Raw genomic sequence first — 14,314 nt, forward strand, 5'->3', positions numbered from 1 at the left:
TGCTGTGGCTCAAGTGGTAGAGCGCTAGCCTTGAGCTGAAGAGCTGAGGGACAGCGCCCAGGCCCAGAGTTCAGGCCCCACCACTGGACCCTAAATAAATAAATAAAGACACACAGGCTGTGGCAAATGGCTCAAGCTCACAACCCCACAGAACCTTCTGAACCAGCCTACCAGGATGAGATGAAGAGACATCACTAGTGAACTGAATATAATACCAACACTGTACTACCACAGAAAGCTTCCTGCATACAGCAGTAGAGATGCCTGAAAAAGTAGGTGTCTAACCAGATTACATGATCACCAGACCAATTTACTAGAAATATGACAGACGATGTGCCAATTCACTATGCTGAGTGGTAGGACTTCAAACATCATCTATCAGTAATCTTTTTCTTTTTCCCTAAAAACAACATCTACCTATAATTACTCCAAAATTCAAGAAACTCAACAGCAACTTGTTTTTTTCCGTTCACTAGAAATGTATAAATTAATGTGTGTGCACTGAATCTGGCGCTTGAACTCAGGCACAGGTGCTGTCTCTTAGCTTTTTTGCTCAAGATTAGTGCTCTATGAGTCACAGTTCCATCTAGACTTTTTGGTGGTTAACTGAAGGTAAGAGTCTCAAGGACTTTCCTGCCCAGTCTGGCTTTGAACTGTGATCCTCAGATCTCAGATTTTAGTAGCTATGATTACAGGTGTGAGCCACCTGGCACCTGGCAAACTTCTATATTTTTGTTTCATTTTGGAAGTGAATCGCATGACATGTGCGCTTTATGACTTTATTGTGTCTCATCATGTTACCCAGACTGGTCTTGAACTTGAGTACTCAACTCTTTCAGCCGGTGTTTTTATTTTTTTTGTCGGTCGTGGGGCTTGAACTCTGGGCCTGAGCACTATCCCTCAGCTCTTCAGCTCAAGGCTAGTGCTCTACCACTTGAGCTACAGCGCCACTTCCCGGAGCTGGTGGCTCACACCTGTAATCCTAACTATTCAGGAGGTTGAGATCTGAGGATCTCGGTTCAAAGCCAGCTCAGACAGTAAAGTCTATGAAATTCTTATCTCCAATGAACCAGCAGAAAACCGGAAGTGGTGTTGCAGCTCAAGTGGTAGAGCTCTAGCCTTGAGTTGAAGAGCTGAGGCACAGCGCTCAGGCCCAGAGTTCAAGCCCCACAACCGATAAAACAAAAAAAAAACAAAAAACAAAAACTTTCTGCCTCAGCCTTCTGAACAGCTGGGACTACATGCAGACACCACATTTCTTTTCCTAAAAGTACTCCAAAAACAGAAGAAAATGAAAATGTGAAGATTTCCAATATCAAACAGAAAACCCACTGGATATGCTGAGGGTACAACGCAGAGGCAGAACATTGTGGACCTGCACAAGGCCCCAAGGGAACCACTCCTTTACACACACTGGGGAAAAAAGTTTGGATCGGTTTTTAAAACTTGGAGCCACTCTTCACCTACATACTTGTGACTCCACCACTTGAGTGAAGAGGCTGGCTTAGGCTATACAGTAAGACGCTGTCACCAAAAAAAAACCAACAAAACAAAACAAGCAGGCACTGGTAGGTAACTCAGGCCTATAATCTTATTGACCGAGGAGGCTGAGATGTGAGGACCACAGTTCAAAGCCAGCTCAGACAGGAAAGCCTATGGACATTTATCTCCACTAAACTACCCAAAAAGCCTGAAATGGAGCTCAAATGGTAAAGCCCTAGCTTTGTGCAAAAAGCAGCTCAGAGACAGCACCTAGGAACAACCAAAAATCTAAACCCAACAAAACATTCAGAAGCCTCTCTTGTTTTTATTATGTCCAAGCATTAATTCCATTTAGTTTACCTAAGCAGATGACAAAATTAGTCTTCCTCCGCTGTTGAGAGGTACTTACTTACTTTATAGTGGTACCTTTTCTTTATTTTCTAACGCTATGAATCTCTAAGTGTTAATGGACACGACTGGATGGTAAAGGTCTCAGAGAAGGCCTTATATCACCATGCTGTAAAGTCTACCTCCACTTAGGCTGAGGATGCAGCTGTAACAAATGATGAATTATTGAAGTTCTGAATATCATGTGGAGCCAGAGGTGCCATTAATGTACTTATGTAGTACCATGGAGTGTAAATTATTTATAGAGTATACACTATGGGGAGGAACCCAAGTTCTGCACCTAACTGCAAAGAAGTCCAGGCCACAGGCAGGCTTTTATTCTGCCCACTGAAGTATTTAAATGACAAACAACTTCAATAATAAAGCCTTTGATAAAAGGAATCTTTACAAAAGTTAAAGATAAGAAAACACAAGTAGCCAAGATAATTACTGGTTACCGCTTAGTAATCCCACCTCTGCAAAAGACTGAAGGAGGATCAAAAGTTCAAGACAACCTGTATAAAAAAATTTACAAGGCTAGAGGTGTAGCTCAATGATACAGTACTTGCCTGGCATGCATGAGACCTTAGGTTCAATCTCCAGTAACACACCCCAAAATCTAATATTTGGGGTATGACATCCTTCACTTCCTTATCTAGCATAATTCTATCTTTTGTGACTAACTCCTGTCTTATCAGAATATACCTAGGACAATTTAGTTTTGAAAATAATCTTCAGGGTTACTACTCTAATCCATTACCATGCTGTGATTTAACATGCATGATCTGAGTATTCCTGAGGTATAATGAACTAAGCACAAAACTTTGAAAACAACTCTTAAAATACTGTTTGTTTGATAGATTGGCTCTTCTTTTGCCACTAACAGCTTTGCACTAAAAGCTCTCCCACATTTTAGAACTGTTAGCCTTCCTGCCTGTAATGGCCTACTTACCTCCTCCTGCCCCCCGCCCCACCACACACACACACCCTGAAATTGTGTCAGGCTCAGAAACCCAGTGCCTATTAGCACTGTCTGAATAAGGAGTAAATGAGATTGAGTCTCCTCTACAAATAAATGGTTCCTTTTTGCTTTATGGTTAAGCTAAAGATAACTGGACGTATTGGGTAAATATGCAGGATAAAAAAGATTCTATGGTAGCATGAAGCATTATGCTATTTCAAATTAAACTTTCTCTCCTTTATTTGTACTTGTTCACATTACACAGTACCCTTTCTATGAATCCAAAACACTGGAGGTGGCTGGAAGATAGATGGAAGCACTCATTTCAAGAATTAGAGACATGTCAGGAGCCAGTTGGCCTGTATTTGTAGCTAATCAGAAGGCTGAGATCTAAGGATTGCAGTTCAAAGCCATGAGAGCAGCAAAGTCTGAAACTCTGACCTCCAATTAACCAGCAAAAAGCCCTAAGTGGAACTGGCTCAAATGATAGAGAGCTAGCCCTGAGCAAAAACAAAAAACAAAAACAAAACAAAACAAACAAAAAACCTCAAGGAAAGAGCCCAACCCAAGTTCAAGCCCCAGGACCAGCACTAAAAATAAATATATAAAAGAATTAGCGGCATGCTTTTTCCCCCATTTTGTTTCCTTAGTTTTTTAATGATTGAAAATACAATAATATTTCATTCTGTGATGTAGCAACAAAATGTGAAGAATTCTATAACTACATTAAAGAATCTGAGCTTTCCATGCTCAGGTTAGGAATCTTTGGCAAGTTACTTAATTTATTGTGTATTTCAGTCTCTTTCACTGTGAAATGAGAATATCAATACTAGCCTTAATGGACTGCTCTAAGAGTTAAAAGAACTGGGCTCCAGTGATTCATGCCTGTCATCCTAGCTGCTCAGGAGGCTGAGATCTGAGGATCTTGGTTCCAAGCCAACCTGGGCAGAAAAGTCTGTGAGACTCTTATCTCCAATAAACGACTCAGAAAAAAAGCTGCAAGTGGCGCTGTGGCTCAAATAGTAGGAACAGTCAGCACCAGAGCCAAATTCAAACAACACGGCTGGCAAAAAAAAACACAAACACACGAAAAAAACCCTGGAACTTGTGACCTGACTACCTTTAGTAACTCTGTACCACCACTACAATAGTTTAGTACGATAGGTTATTTAGAGCTAAACATACCATTAAAAAAAAATCTACCACCACGTACTGGGAAATAAGATTCTCATTTATTTTTCTCAGATTAATATTCCTCCCACAGGGCTAGAGCCCTGAGTTCAATCTAGCACTGCTTTAATAGAAGACAAAACAAAACAAAAAAAGGGAAGGAAGAAGGATTCTTCTCATACAATGTTCCAGAATAATACCATAAAATGACCAATTGGGGCTATCACAGTGGCCACAGCCTACATGGTCATTGCTCTTCCTCTCAGTAATTTATATTTTATTAGGTAGAAAATGCAAATACACTAGATTTAGGCAGAAATAAATGCCCCTTTCTTTTTTGTAATACTTTTGTTTCAGTGTTGTATTGGTTTTTGATGCAGGGTTTCACTGTGTAGTCCAGGCTGACCTCAAACTCATGATCCACAGTCTTCCTGAGTTCTACAATTACAGGCCTGCATCTCACCGCTCCAATCTCAAATCATCAGAGCTAAACTTTTAGTGACCAGCAGTACCAAACCATAGAAAATAACCCTTTCATCTTTCCTTTTTAAAAATTTGCCAGTTCCAAGGCCCGCCCTCAGGGCCTTGTACTTGCGCTGGTTGGTTTGCTTACACTCTACCACCTGAGCCAGGCCTCCAAGTCCAGCTTCTTGCTGAGTAGTTGGAGTTCAGGATGGCTCAAATCTTGATCCTCCAGGTCTCAGCTTTCTGAGTAACTAGGATTTCAGGTGTGAGCCACCGCTGCCTGACTTCTTCTGCCATTGTTTTTTTTTTTTGGTAGTTTTTAAGCTTGAAATCAGTTGAGGCAGGCACTCAACCACTTGAACAGTCCCTTATCTCCCATCCACGTTTTTAGTATCTGCCTCTCCTTCCTTTTTAAAATAGAAGGATAGGACAAAATACTAACCTTAGCACTTGGGAGGCTGAGGCAGGAGGATCATTAGTTTGAAGCCAATCTGTGCAACACATGAGTTCTAGGCTTGCTGGACTACAGCACAATGAGTTTTAGGCTTGCTGCACTACAGCACAATGAGTTCTAGGCTTGCTGCACTATAGTACAACGAGTTCTAGGCTTGCTGCACTACAGCACAGTGAGTTCTAGGTTTGCTGGACTACAGTGAGTTCTAGGCTTGCTGGACTACAGCACAATGATCTAGGCTTGCTGGACTACAGCATACGAGTTCTAGGCTTGCTGGACTACAACATAAATTCTAGGCTTGCTACATTATAGCACAACACTACAGCACAATGAGTTCTAGGGTTGCTGGACTACACAGTGAGTCCTTGTGTAAAAAAAAAAAAAAAGGTTTGGAAATAATAGAACAAATGCCATAGCTTATATGTGGAAACATACAGAATATGACATTTTCCATCTTAGTGAATACTTTTCTTTGTATCAACTACTTAGGGTTACTACACAAACTATCTAGAACTGTTATTATAAAGATTTTTAGGGCTGGGAAGGTGGCTCAGTGGTAGAGCGCTTGCCTTGCATGCCTGAGGCCCTGGGTTCGATTCCTCAGCACCATATAAGCAAAAAGAAAAAAGCCGGAAGTGGTGCTGTGGCTCAAGTGGTAGAGCGCTAGCCTTGAGCTGAAGAGCTGAGGGACAGCGCCCAGGCCCAGAGTTCAGGCCCCACGACCAGACCCCCCCCCAAAAAAAAGGTTTTTAGAAGCAGATGGACATTAAAACAATGTATCTTATTATTTTCAATGTTGGCAGAGGTCTATTTACAAAGCCAAGCATATGCTGAATTTTTCATTATTAAGGTGATCCAAGATACTGTACATGTTTACCTGAATTAGAGAAAGGAAGGGGAACCAAAAATTGTGAGACAAAGGACAAAGGGGGAACCAATACAACAGTATGCTCACAAGACAATATGTTGAAAATGATCTGTACAACTTGGCGGGTGGGGGGGCGCGGGGGAACAAGAGAGGGGGTATCAATGTTTGACAAGAAATGTACTCACTACCTACTATGTAACTGTAACTCCTATGTACATCACCCTTGACAATAAAATTTAAAGTTAAAAATTTTTTTAAAAGCGATGTAGCCTGGTGGCTTCCGCCTGTAATCCTAGCTACTCAGCTGAGATCTGAGGATCACGGTTCAAAGCCAGCCCGGGCAGGAAAGGCCGTGAGACTCTTATCCCCAATAAACCACCAGAAAACCAGAAGTGGCACTGTAGCTCAAGTGGCAGAGCGCTAGCCTTGAGCTGAAGAGCTGAGGGATAGCACCTGGGCCCAGAGTTCAAGTCCCACAACCAACAGGAAAAAAAAAAAAAGCAATCCAAGATTTTCCATAGTTTAATCTGGCACCAAGTTTAGTATCTCCTCGTACCAGCACACTTAGGCTCACAGTTAGCTATGCTTCTCCTGTTACAACCTATCAGGGTTTTGATTACAGAAGCAAGTTAGTTATCAAAGTGATTTGGAAATATATACATTACTATACATACACATGTAAAAAAATACAAAATATGTAAAAGAAACAAGGAGTGTTTTGCTATATATGTATTTACATCACACTTCACCAGTGTTGTACTGTTTATGGTATAGCTGTTTATTACCACTGTTTATATATATATATAATATTATTATAATATATTATTATATATATACTGTTTATTACCACTAGCTGTTCTGGCAGTTGTGAAAAATAATATAGTCTTACTTCTAGACTGGAAAAGGGCAATACAAGCAAAAGTAAAGAACACACACCAGAGCTAGAAGTGTAGCTTAAGTAGTACAGCACTCACCTACAAGTACAAATGCTGAGTTCAAAATAATATTGATGAGGTAAAACTACTTAAATTTCCTTACTTGCATCATTTACACACTAACATTTTTCACAATTGGAATATAGAATAAATGAATCATAAAAGAAAATATGGTGAAAGTATTAACTCCAAGTCTGTTTTCTTCACAGTGCTGGGGATTGAATGCAGGGCTTAAGCAAGCTACATGAGCACTGCTACTGAAAACACCATCCACTAGGGCCTCAAAGCACTCCTTAAAAATACTACTGCTGCCAGGCGCCTGTGGCTTACGCCTGTAATCCTAGCTACTCGGGAGGTTAACATCTGAGTATCAAGGTTCAAAGCCAGCCCTGGCAGAAAAGTCTGTGAGACTCTGATCTCCAATAAACCAATATAAAACCAGAAGTGGTGCTGTGGCTCAAGAGGTAGAGCACTCACTTTGAGCTGAAGAGCAGGGACAGCGCCCAGGCCCAGAGTTCAAGCCCCATGACCCACAAAAAACAACAACAACAACAACAACAAACCTGCTGCTAAGCTCTTAACATAATATGATTAAGACAACTACTTCTCTATCTTTTGGCTAAGATGGTGTGATCTTTTCTCCAGTTTTTCATTAGGCTAGAAATTAAAAGAATAAAGCATATAAAATGGCTTGGACCTAGGGTGAAAAAAATGCATTTTCAAGCACTAGGAATCCACAAGACTATCTTAGTATATTTAATGACTTATGTTGATTAGATATGTTGTATACTGAAAAATGGAAATATTTATACAACAAAGCATAATTAGGACACTGAGCTGTGTGTGCCCACATGCATGTGTATCGGTTCTCCAAAGTATAAAAGAACCTTAAAGAATTGAGCAAAGCACACCAATCTTCTAAAATAACGTTCAAGAAACAACACTGGGGTTGGAGAGAGGCTCAGGGGCTGAGCCCAAGATTCACACAAGACTCACACAATAAGTGCATGGTGAATCACACCAGCTATTTACAATTACTGTGGTTGCTTACTACTGCTGCACATGCATATCACCAGGGAAGATTTTTAAATAGAGGTCCAACATCTCTTACCTCAAAAAACAAAATGCTCCAAATTCCCCAACCTTTGAACATGAACACATGCCACAAGAAGAAAATCCCGTACCTGATCTCACCTGGTAAGCTGCAGTTAAAACACAGACCTATTTTAGCCAGGTATGCGGGTATACACCGGGTAAGGTTTTTGTTTTCTAAAACAAGATTTAAACAATGAAATCCAAGGTAAATGTAGCAAGCCATACTGGTAGACTGTTAAGACTGCTGGCATGCATTTCACTGGGCAAGGACTGTGATTGTAGTTCAATGGTAATATATAAGGACCTAGGTTAGATACTCAGCACTAAAATCCTAGTAGTTTTAAAGGAACATGTCTTTGCCGTGAAGTATTAGGGACTGAACTTAGGGCTCTGTGCCCTTGCTAGGCAAGTGTCCTACTGCCTGAGCCATTCCCCAGTTCTGCTTTTATCTTCCTTTATCTTCACCTCCCAAGTAGCTGGGATTACAGGCTCCTGACACCATGCCCAGAAATTCACTGTTTTGTAAAAGGTCTTCAAATCAAGCCCCACTCTATATTACCATTCTAAAACTAAGAATGCTTTCCAAAGAATATTTCAGTGTTCACTAGCATTACATGTATAAGGAAGGATACTGCAAGTTTCCTGTCCCTTTGGGAAGGGTATGATGGTTAGTCTTGTCAATCTGACTGGACTGAGGACATTGGTGGGTGTGTCAGTGTTCCCAGAGAATAACCAGGGCACGAAGCCCTTTCCTGAATGTGGGAAGTACTAGCCCTTAGGCTAGGGGCCCAACCATTCTTTCTCTATCCCTACTTTCTTCCTCCTTCCCTCCCTCCCTTTCCTTATTCCTCCTTCACCTCCTCCTTCTCCTCTCTGCTTCCTAGCCATCAAGAAGTGAGCCACCCTGTTCCACACTCACCTTACTACAATGGATTGAAACCTCTGAAACCATGAGCAAAATGCCTTCACTAGGTGCTGGTGGCTCACAACTACAATGCTCAAGAGGCTGAGATTCAAAGGCTTATGATTCTAAACCAGCACAGAGAGAAAGGTCTGTGAAACTCTCATCTTCAATTAACCAGACGTAGCAGGGCTGGAGGCATGGCTCAGTTAGCAGAGCACCAGCTATAAGCAAGTTGAAAAGGCAAGCAAGCTTGAGGCTCTTAGTCTAAACCCCAATACTGCCAGAAAATAGAAAGTAAATCCTTCCAACCACAAGTTACTCCTGTCACAGCAACAGAAAGTTTAATAGAGAAGGAAATAGAAAATATAGGCAAAGTTGTACAGTTTTTGCTTTATCACAGCATCTTTCCCCATGTGAACAACGAAGGTGTCCTGTCAATGTCACTGACAGCCTGAGACAGCCAGAGGTGTCAAAAGTCATTCATGACTGGAAGGACTTCCCCAGAGTTACTCAGTGAATGTTAATGTCCTAAGAGTGTAAAGACTACAACACAGAAACTACACATGTAATACACTGCAACTAATCTAGGACTCATGGTTCCAAATCCCTAAGTTATCAGCAGTCTATAGTGAAATGAAAATAAGGACAAGATCACAAGTAAATGCCCGGAGGGCTGCAGTCGAGGCCAGCTCAGGCATAGAGCAAGACCCTATCTGGAAAACAAAAAGAGACAAGACTAGTGACATTTTTAAACACATAGGATTGTCCTTAATTCTAATTAGTCATGATTCTTAATTTTTTGACACTATCATGAAATGAATATGACAAGAAATGTTTGGGAAGAGGACTTCTAACATTTTTATTTGGTGAAACAAGTTAACGGGCACAGTGGTACAGGCTTGTAGTACTAGCACTTAGGATATGGAGGCAGGAAGACAGGCAGCCTGGGCTACACAGTGAACTCAAGACCAAGAAAACCCAGTACCAAGGGAACACACACACACACAGAAAATAAAAACAGGCTCCTGGGCTACACGGTGAACTCAATACCAAGAAAACCCAGTACCAAGGGAACACACACACACACAGAAAATAAAACAGGCTCCTGGGCTACACGGTGAACTCAAGACCAAGAAAACCCAGTACCAAGGGAACACACACACACACACACACACACACACACACACACACACACACACACACACACAAAACAGGCTCAGATGTGTTGTGGGAGGAAGGGCTGACCCCAGTCTCACACACACACACACACACACAAAACAGGCTCAGATGTGTTGTGGGAGGAAGGGCTGACCCCAGTAAGGGGGAGAGCTAACAGTGAGGATGAATTCAGTCAATGAAAACAGAACAATAAGATGGAAGAGGGAGGGGAAAGAGACAAGAGGCGGTGGACTGGGATTCCTTGTATAAAAGTGGGGAAACCTCTTGAAGAAACCCCTCTGGGGAAACTAACATACTACAAGATAAAGGTCTGGAAGGACAAAGAGATGGGGGAGAGAACCCAAGATACAGTCAGGACCTAGAGCCCATCCACCTAAGTCCTACCACTGAACTGGGAATCAACTGAAACGCTGGAGACACGTCACAGTCACACCACGCAGCACTCTGAGCCAGGGACACATCACAGTCATACCACATGGCATTCTGAGCCGGAGACACATCACAGTCACATCACACAGAGTTCTGAGCTGGAGACACGTCACAGTCACACCACGCAGCGCTCTGAGCTGGGGACATATCACAGTCACACCACACAGCGCTCTGAGCCGGGGACATGTCACAGTCATACCATGCAGAGCTCTGAGCCGGGGACATGTCACAGTCACACCTCACAGCATTCTGAGCTGGGGACACATCACAGTCATACCACATGGCATTCTGAGCTGGGAACATGTCACAGTCACACCGCATGACATTCTGAGCCAGGGACACGTCACAGTTGTACCACATAGTGTTCTGAGCTGGGGACACATCACAGTCACACCACACAGCGTTCTAAGCCAGGGACACGTCACAATCACACCATGCAGAGCTCTGAGCCGGGGACATGTCACAGTCACACCACACAGCGTTCTGAGCTGCGGACATGTCACAGTTCCACCACGCAGTGCTCTGAGCTGGGGACACATCACAGTCACACCCACAGCATTCTGAGAAAGGCAGAGCTAAATGTGGGCAGTAGAGAAGATCAGTGATTGCCAGGGATTGGGGAGGGGGAGTAGGTTAGACACAGAGGCCTTTTCTTGTAATACAGGGATTTGAACTCAGGGCTTCATGCTGGCTAGATTGGTGTTCTACCACTTGGGCCATGTTTTAACTATTTTTTAAAATATTTTGCCCCAAATAGCTTGAACAATAAATTGCATTTATGCTGGCCAAGGGGCTGAGATAGCAGGCACAAACCAGCAAGTACATCCAGATGAGATGGTGTCTAACGTTTGCCAGGCTGGTTTTGAACAGTGATCCTCCCAATCTCCACTTCCCAAGTACCTAGTATTATAGGCATAAGCCACTGCTCTGGAGAAATCATGGATTTTTTTAGGACAGTGGAATAAACCTGTAAACTATACACATGGGTATGTGTCAGTATCCATTGGCCAAACCCCATAAAACAGACAACAGAAAGAGTAAACACTAGGAGGGCTGCAGGCCAGGCCAGGCCAGGCCAGGCATACAGCAAGACCCTATCTGGAAAACAGAAAAAGGCTACACGACTAGCCAGTAGCCTGGCAAGCACAAGGTCCGAGTTCAATCCTTGGAACCACAAAATTAAAAAGCAAAATACTGACTAATACTCTTGGGTCTCCAATGCCATGCAGAATTAGAACAACATAATGCAGAGCTCTCATTCAAAGGGGGCCATTTAGGTTCTGAATGACCAAATAGTATTTTGGAGTTTCTCATGGAGAGGAGCAAAATGACAATAAGTATCTAAATAGGTTTGAAATAAACAGAGCTGGGTTCTGTAATCTGATGGTTGTTTCACAAGCAAAAAAGCCCCATGTTTCAACTGTAGCACTGAAAAGAAGGATTAACAAATTTTGTTGACAATAATTTCAATGAGCTTAAGTTTGAACAAATGAGTTTGATTATACAGTGTATCACGTGTTTAAAATCCAAAATTACAAAAAAGAACCTAAACATACTTGGTGGTTTTAGAGAGGAAAGTAATTGCTAAATAATATCTCATGTCTCAATTTAAGACAACATAATCCTATCTTTCAGTATTTGTAAGTTGTCCAGCTCATAATAAACTTCCATCTGTGTGAGTGCTAGGTGAGGGAGTCTTGTCACCATTTCAGCCTTTGCTCCCAGCACTTCTGTTTGTTACATGTCCACACCAGAACATCCTCCAAAGCATTTCATTTCAGCTGAAAATGTTAATTTCACCATCGGATGGTTAAAATGTCTCCATGTTGAGCTAGGCCATTCTCTAATTCCAGGTCTCAAGAGGCTGAAGCAGAAAGACAGTGAGTCAGAGGCCAGCCCCGCTACAAGACCTTGTTTCAAGAAGGAAGCAAAATTTCTGAGTATCACTTGCTCTGGATAATTTGTTTGGTTAAACAAAAATGAAACACAAAATAAATGCATCTCATATAAAATCATTTCAAATCACTGTCTTATGACCAGTGGAGGGTCTTTTCTTCTTTTTCCTTTTCAGTGCTGGGAATCAAATCCAGGGCCTGGACATCCTCAGTAGATTAACACTGAGCTACATCCCATCCCCGGTGAAGCTAGCTTAAAAAGTAAGCCAAATGTCTTTCAATCACATTTACAAGAAGCCAATTTGTATTCAGACCTGAGCCAGACTTATTCGGTTATCACTAGGTAGCTGTTTCAAGAATGTAAAACTGAGATACTATGCTACATGTATGTCAGACTATACTCAGTGCACAAGGATACGCATTTTGTAATCTGAGAACCACACACATATGTTATAAAACAGCAGAAACTATGACACTGAATTCTATATTTTCTACAATACTTAGCTTTTCAATGAATGTGAGGTAGCTTCCTTTCCTAGCGATGCTAATCTCTTTGTAAATATGTCAATATTTCCTAACTTCTACAATACAGATCTTCTATTTATATTCTATTTCCAATGAAACAAATTTTAATTACACCCTAAGATATTCTTTTCAGTGGTGACTTTTTTTCAGAGATGACTCTATTACAAGTCAATTAATAAGCACGTTGCTCAGTTAGTGGCAGAAAAGTAACTAACTGTGTGTTGGTTGCTGGGAGTTCCCATAGTTCCAAGTATTTAACAACCCTATGGGCTGACTCAGCAAGGAGCACTACATAGCATGGCCTGACCTGACCTAGTCCAGACAGACTGGGGCTGACTCAGAGCAAGGAGCACTCCACAGCACTGCCTGACCTGGTCCAGGTGGAATGGGCTGACACAAAGCAAGGTGCCCTCCACAGCACTGCCTGACTTGACCTGGTCCAGGTACACTGAGCTGACTCAGAGCAAGGAGCACTCCACAGAACTGTCTGACCTGGTCCAGGCAGACTGGGCTGACTCAGAGCAAGGTGCACTCCACAGCACTGCCTGACCTGACCTGGTCCAGACAGACTGGGCTGACTCAGAGTAAGGAGCACTCCACAGCACTGCTTGACCTGGTCCAGGTGGACTGGGCTGACTCAGAGTAAGGAGCACTCCACAGCACTGCCTGACCTGATCTGGTCCAGGCACACTGAGCTGACTCAGAACAAGGAGCACTCCACAGCACTGCCTGACCTGACCTGGTCCAGGCACTGAGCTGACTCAGAGCAAGGAGCACTCTACAGCACTGCCTGACCTGACCTGGTCCAGACAGACTGGGCTCAGAGCAAGGTGCACTCCACAGCACTGCTTGACCTGGTCCAGGTGGACTGGGCTGACTCAGAGCAAGGAGCACTCCACAGCACTGCCTAACCTGACCTGACCTGGTCCAGGTGGACTGGGCTGACTCAGAGCAAGGAGCACTCCACAGCACTGCCTGACCTGACCTGGTCCAGGAAGACTGGGCACAGGTTCACCCAGCCACCATGCTGGTGCTCACACTGTAAACACAAGAGAGGGATTTTCTGTCCTCGCTACGTGGAAAGGCACTAGGAATTATCAAAGCCTCAGTGATTCTGGAAATAATTCCTTTCTTATTGTGGTTTCTGAATCAGCTTATGAATGCTACTCACAGAGATGTCCCAATCTGGTGAGGAGTCTCAGGGTCCACGTTCACGACGCTGGGTACCCCAGACAGCAGCAGAACACACACCCACCAACAACAGACTAGAGAGGCTGTCATTGCGTTGACAGGACGGGCACCCCAAAGAAAGAAGGGTGCTGGTACCTCAAAAAGACATGTGGAGACAACCCAAGCCACTGCCCGCTCTGAAGCTCCTGGGTCCAGGAAACCAGGCTCGGTCTTCACCAAAGTTCCCAGGAGCTCTGACATGGGCTCTCGCCCAGTACCCAACACTGAACCAGCAGCGTGTGGACAGCGACCTCCTGCGGAGAACCATGCCCTCAGGCCAGCTCCGTCCTGACCATAGAGGACACATTACCGCCCCCCTCCCGTCCCCCCCAGTC

At 43.2% G+C, this 14,314-nt stretch overlaps 1 protein-coding gene across 1 annotated transcript in view; it reads right to left on the bottom strand.

Moving 5' to 3' along the window:
• LOC105991899 (leucine-rich repeats and immunoglobulin-like domains protein 2) overlaps positions 1-14,314 on the bottom strand; it is a 68,181-nt gene that overhangs the window by 53,056 nt on the left and 811 nt on the right. The gene's annotated exons all lie outside the window — the stretch shown is intronic.

The sequence above is a fragment of the Dipodomys ordii genome, unplaced genomic scaffold (assembly GCF_000151885.1).
Source record: "Dipodomys ordii isolate 6190 unplaced genomic scaffold, Dord_2.0 Scaffold78, whole genome shotgun sequence".
In the NCBI taxonomy this organism is placed as follows: Eukaryota; Metazoa; Chordata; class Mammalia; order Rodentia; family Heteromyidae; genus Dipodomys; species Dipodomys ordii.